General features: G+C 42.6%; 1 long non-coding RNA gene across 1 annotated transcript in view; it reads left to right on the top strand.

The window, feature by feature from the left end:
- The window catches only part of LOC111816330, a 10,828-nt gene continuing 4,115 nt past the window's right edge, over positions 1–6,713 (top strand). The window contains exon 1 of the long non-coding RNA XR_002820751.1: positions 1–237. This is a non-coding gene — a long non-coding RNA (uncharacterized LOC111816330). The remainder of the gene's footprint in view (positions 238–6,713) is intronic.

Below are 6,713 nucleotides of genomic sequence, written 5' to 3'. Positions count from 1 at the left end.
TTGGAGATAAGATAAAGCCAATCTGTGGTGAGAAAGGTCAGCAATAGCTGCAGGAAAGCAATGCCAAGAAACTTCTTTGATAATGAAAATGTTCTCAAGCTCTGTGCTATAGTTTGGATCTGCAGTGCTCCTCAAAGTCCCATGTATGAAAGGCATGGTCCCCAGCTTGGTGCTTTTGGGACATGATGAAATCTTTAAGAGGTGGGTCCTACCAGGAGGTCTTCAGGACATTTAAGGGTACTGTAGAACCCCAGCCTTTTCTTTTTACTCTCCTTAGCTTTCTGGCTACCTGGTGAATGGTTTTGCTCTGCCATAATTTGCTGCCACAGGGACAATTGATCATGGACCAAAAATTCCAACACTATAAGTCACAAGATTTAACCTTTTCTCTTATAAAGATTATTATATCAGGTATTCACTACAGAAATGGGAAACTAACAGAATATTTGCATATAAAATATTAAAAGATTAAGTGTTAATTATAAAATTAATATGTGCTCAGTATAAAATGTGACACAATCCAAATATGGAGAAAAAGTTTAATAACCTACCCACCCACTGTGGATCTCCCGGAGACAGCTGATGTTATTATTGCTTATTTTATAAAACTGGAAATGTGTTACTGTACTGTAGTACCGCTTCTCACTTTAAACTCTCACAGATGTGCTTAGAAGTCAGCAGATGAGGAATATAACTCGTGTTTCTACTTAAAACAGTTTTATCAAAATACCTATTTTTTTAAAGTCATGTAGCAAAATTGTCCAGAACTCACCATTTTTAAATCAAAGTTACCTGACATCTTTGATGCCACTACAGAAATTCATTCTAAGCCATGGAACTCATTTTTATTAGGTTACCTTCAAGCAAAACCCAGACATCATGTCATTCCATGCGTAACAGTTTGACATGTATCTCTGAAGGAATATATATATATATATATTTTCAGGATCTCACTACACAGATCGGACTCATTAGTGATCCTGCTGCTTTCAGCCTCCCAAGCACTGGGATTATAGGCACACACCACCATGTTCAGTCTCAGTCACCACCTCAGGGTGCCCCAGGGGTGGGGCTGCAAGGCATGCTGGGGATTGAACCCAGGTCCCTGCATCTGCCTAAGCAGGTGTTTAATCTGCTGAACTATCTGACTGGCCCTACACTTGAATATTTATAAGACTTAAATATCTTCAAACGTCAGTATGTGTCAAGATTTCCCCATTACACATAGTACACTTTGTAAGTCTCAATCATGTCTGCATTCTGTAGTTTGTTGCTATAACTATATGTCCTTTTTAGCTATCTTTTTCATATATACATACACACACATATGCATGACACATCTCACCACTTTGCAAATTATGAGTTTTGCAAATTATGAGTTAGAAAACTGTCTAGTTTTCTATATCACTTTGTTGTCATTTAGTTATGGACCTTTCTCTGCTTCTGTGAATTGATAGCTCAAGCTAGAGGCATGGGAAGATTCAGTGTGTGTGTGTGTGTGTGTGTGTGTGTGTATACGTCTTAGGAGGAGCACGTGACTTCAATTGCTTTTTTCTTGAACTTAGTGGCCACTGGTGCTGGTTGCCTAGATCCATGGTCCAGTTTTCAATAGCATATTGTAAAGACTGTTGGTGCTTTTTCAACACTCTTGTTATTACAGATGGTATACTGGTAGTGTTTCTCCCATCTAAGTACTAACCAGGCCCGACCCTGCTTAGCTTCCAAGATCAGACGAGATCGGGCATGTTCAGGGTGGTATGACCTTAGATGGTAGTGTTCTCAAAGGTCCACATGTTAGTTCCCACAGATGTGCTATTGAGAGGTGCTCCGGGACTTCAATAGGGGGAGTCTAGGCAGAGTATTTAGGTCATAGGGGGGAAATCTCTGTAATCTGTCTGCCTCTATGTCTCTGTCTGTCTCTGATTCTGTCTCTGTCTCTGTCTGGCACTCTTGCTATGAACTGCAATCCTCAGTAGAGACCAAACCAAAACCCCTTCCCTGTCCAATTTGAACATTCAAATTGTGAGTTAAATAAATCTTTTCTCTTTATATGTTAATTGCCTCAGATACTTAATTGTAGTGACACAATTCTAACAATATTAGAAACTCAAGAAATTTTATATATTTTATGTCTTCAATTAGTTACAGTTAATTTTCTTTCTTTCTTTTATCATTCAGTGGTCCCATCTTTGGCCAGAGGAGCCTTTCCAATGAGGCTTCTGGTGCAGTTATATCCTTTAGTAAAGTTCCTTGCTTTCTGATGTGAGAGGAAGGAGCAGGTTTATTTTGTATATCTCACTCAGATTAGGAATTAATTTCATCCATGCCTGCTATCTTCCAGTTACAGAATTAGTTACCTATGCAGTATGCATAGGAGTTCAGAGGGAACACTGTTAAGACAGAATTTACCAAAAGTTAAGACTGAAACTTTCAATTCAAATTTAGACCTGTGACATTTCACTTAACTACTTTCTCAATAAATAATTTTAGAGCAAGAAAGATTCTAGGAATTTCACTAGATAATTGAAAAATGAAATTTAATGAAAGGTTTGGAATATAAAGTTACAACCAGTATATCAGTTGGTTTATATGACCATAATTAAATATCAGACAGAATTAACTACAAACAGAGAAGGCTTATGTAGTTCATAGTTCTGGAGGTTTTTGCCCAAGATCAGGCAGTCCCATTTCTTTGAGCCTCTGGTGAAGGTGGCACATCACAGCAGGAATGCGTGGCATAGCAAATGACTTACTGTATCACAAAGCAGACTCTGAGAGACCAGGGTCCCATAGTTCCCTCCAGGACACCCCTAATGACCTAATGGCCTCCCACAAGGCCCTACCTCGTAAAGGTCCACAGTACCTCTTACTAGTACCTCCTGGGAACCAAACCTTTAACACACAGACTTTAGGAGATAGGCACCCAAGCCATACCAGATACCTTCCAAAAACTCAAAATAGCAAAGAAATGAAAAATATGTCTGACAATTTCAAGGAATTAAATTACAACAATGAACAGTAAGTAAATAAAATATTTGTCTGCAAAGACAGCTTTGCTGAGTTCTTCCCTTTTCAGGGCCAAAGGAAACTCACTGGAGAGCAAAAGGAACTAAAAGGAGATCTGACCATGAAGGACTGGACCATGTGTTCAGTGACTTATATTTGTAAGATGATTGGTTTTATGATTCCTTTTCTACTGTAGGCCCCAGAAATGAGTATCTAGTGACTTACCTGATAGTTATAATACTAGCATACAATATGCAGTAGGCATGACTCAACAGGATATGTCTTCGTTACTTTTTTTCTCACTTCTGAGACAAAATACCTGACATCCAAAGTTAAAAGAGGAGAGGTTTATTTATCTCACAGTTTGTAAAGATTTCAGCCCATAATAAGCTGGCTCCAAGGCAGGTGGCATGGCAGAGGGGCAACTGTTCAAGTCTGTGGAAGACAGCAAAGCAGCAAGAACAAAAGGGAGGAGCCTCTTTTCCTCCCTTACGTTGTACACAGGCTATCCATCGTAGGGTGGGTGTAGCATTCACACTCTCAATCTCAGCACCAGACAATGTACTAATTACAAACTCCAGATTCAGATGTCTTCAACCCCCGCCCCTCATGATTACATAAGGCTGGGGGGGGGTGCATCCAGACATAAACTGTAACAGGATGAAAAAAGGAAGTTTGATCATAGCTCCCAACTTCCTGTGTTGGGGATGGGATTGCCTCCTGGTTTCCAGAATTTGTAGATTCCCTATGGAATTGGTACTATGGATTTGTGAACTGCATTACTGCTCAGATTGTATAAATCCCAATAAAAGGTGCCCTTCAATGAAAACTTGTTTATGATGCACAGAGCCTTGCAGTTTGTCCAGGGAATTTTCCTAATATATGCACTGGGGAGAAACCACCATTATTGTGTCTTCAGGCTGTGAGAGATGGGCTACCATGTTCATGCAACATTGAAACAAGTACTCACTGTGAAACAGAGGCGATCCCTGTGCCCCGGAAGTTCATCACATGCCTGTTCACACCTGTGTCAGTCAGGGTTTTACTAGAGGAACGGATATAATACAAGGAATAGATATAACACAAGATGTACAAATGCATAAGAAATTACAAGATTGGCTTACCACAGTCAGCTGCAGAGTTAGACAAAGACGCATGCAGAGGGCATCTGCACACGTGAGACTTAAGGATTCAGTCCAAGGTGTAGAGCTCACTGCAGTGTCTGTGCAAGTCTGTATCAATTGGCAGATGGGTCTGCGATGGAAGGCTGGAGTCTGCGCCCGAAAGCTGAAGGACCCAAGGCGGCCTGGATTGCAAGCCAAGAGACCACGTCCAAGCTGACTGCGAAGGCTGAAGTTCCTCTGAGGAAGTAGAACACCCACCGACTCCTTCCTCAATTCCCTTATATATTCTCTTTCTGCTGAGTCACTTTATGGCACACCCTCCCTGCCCCAGAGGTGGGGGCACACCCCAGGCCATGGAATCAGATCCAGTCAAGGGTTTGACTTTCCAAGCTGACACATGTATCAACCACTACAACACCCATCACTCTTGATAAAGTGTAATGACTGCCTGTGATGTGCCAGACACCAGCCTAGCCTTGGGGATATAGCAAAGAATGTGGGTTTTAAAACACACCAATAGAAGGCTTAGGCAGGTGGGTCACAAGTTAGAGTCTACCCTGGGCAAATTTGACTCTTGTCTCAAAACAAAGTATGTGAAAAGGGCAAAGGGAATGTGGCTTATGCAAAGATCCTGATCTGATCCCAAATACTTAAGAAATATCTGGAATTAACATGACTGGGTATGGACAATGCAGCAAAATAAACATGGAAATCATGGATGCATAAGGTAGAGAAAATTAAAATAGGATAGATGAGAGAGATTGTGTCTTAAATAGGGCAATGAAGAAAGTTTTTATGACACAATGGTAGCTCAGCAGAGTTGTAAAAAAAGGCAAGGGAGACAAGTGCCCCCTAGGGAAGGGTATACCTGAGGAGGGGCACGAATAGAAGTGGGTACACCCGTGGGAAGAGCACACCTGGGGAAGGGTCCACCTCACCAAGGAGAGGCACCCATGGAGGTACACCTGTGGAAAGAGCACACCTGGGAAAGGGTATTCCTGGGGAAGGGCATACTGAACCTAGGCTTAGGAGCAGGGGTATGCCTAAAAAGCTCCAGGAACAGTAAGGAGGCTAATGCAGCTGGTAGAGGATGAGTGGGAGGGTGCATGGGGTAAATGAGAACCAAAGTCATCCAGGACTCAGGCCCAGGAAGGCAAAGAGCACAAGTCTTCCATTCCCTAATTATGCATTCAGTGGTGGCTCTCAGCACCTGTTCTGTGTTGTGGCAGGCAGTGAGCCTTTTGTAGGGAATGAGATGCTGAGCCCACAGCTCTTCAGGGCCTGGCTCTGCTGTTTCCTCGCTCTGGTACTTTGTGTTTTCCTGCTGCTCTCTTGCCTCAAGCAGGTCTCAGCGTGCAAAATAATTCCCTGAGAAGTGCTTTCTGGACTACTGCTTCGAAGTGTTTCTTTTTATCTTCTTTTCTATCCAACTGATATAGTTCCTCAAGCATCAAGAAACATCTGAAAATGTCCTGGTTATTAATGCAATTCTATTCCCAATCAACTGGCAAGAGAGCAAGGATCAGCTCCTAGACTGACCATCCACTGCCCCCACGGCAGGTGATCAGTGAACATGGGTGGGGTGGGTGATACTCTGGTTGTAATACTGCCCCCTGTGTGTCCTTGCCCATAGGAGAATGTATGCACGCGAGCCTGACTGCCTGGGCTGCCTGGGCCCCAGCTGGTCCACTTTGTCTCCTTCCCTTTAACTAAAGGGAAGAGGGGGCCTGTCCTTTAGCTCAGTTCTTTGTGCTTGCTTCAGCAGCACATATACTAAAGGGAAGAGACACCCTTCTCCTCCGCCCTTGTCCTTCACACCTGTAAAATATAGACTTGTCTCAATGTGAAGTGTAGGAACAAGGTTCATAGTCAAAACTAGTGGCACGTAATAATTTGTGTGCCCCGTGCACGACAGAAGTTTCCCCTAGAGAGACGACGTGTGGCCTTAGTTGCACTCCCTCACCCAGGAGTTAAGAGTCCGTTACATTAGCCAGCATCACGGATAAATGCAAAGGTTTATGAGAGAATGTATTTTTAGAGGAAAGAATTGTCAGAGAGAGACACTTACCAAGCCTGTGTCAGGAGCATGACTCTGAGGGAGGGTGCCTGCCTGCCCTGGGAGGTCATCTGCCCAGATCTGGGATGGGCAGTGAGTAGCAAGGCTTGCCCTTTGTCAGCTGTTCTTAGGAGAGCTGTGACACTTCTCTCACTTGCAGCTGACTTTGTTTCGTTAGCATTGGCACATACTTAGAAGAATGTCTCAATTTATAGCCCAACCAGACTGACTGCTCTCCTCACCATTTTATCCTAACTGCAGCACATGTACAGTAGAGTTTTAACAGGTTAGAAGAACATTTTCCCTCCTCTGGCAAAAGCAGTGTGCCTACTTGGAATTTTGCTGGAAATTTCCCAATACACAATGTCTGCCAATGAGCTCATTGCAAAACCTCTCACGGCCTCTCTGGGGGATTGGACCAGGAACTACAAGTATCCAAGGAGTAAATGTTGTTTTCAGATATTTTAGTTTCATTATTGTGAAAAGATTTTTTAATTCACTTTATAATATAGTTATTGATATATATA

This window comes from Octodon degus, unplaced genomic scaffold (assembly GCF_000260255.1).
Source record: "Octodon degus isolate 3935 unplaced genomic scaffold, OctDeg1.0 scaffold00030, whole genome shotgun sequence".
Classification (NCBI taxonomy): domain Eukaryota; kingdom Metazoa; phylum Chordata; class Mammalia; order Rodentia; family Octodontidae; genus Octodon; species Octodon degus.
The sequence above is the reverse complement of the archived record's forward strand: the minus strand, read 5'-3'. Positions and strand labels throughout refer to the sequence as shown.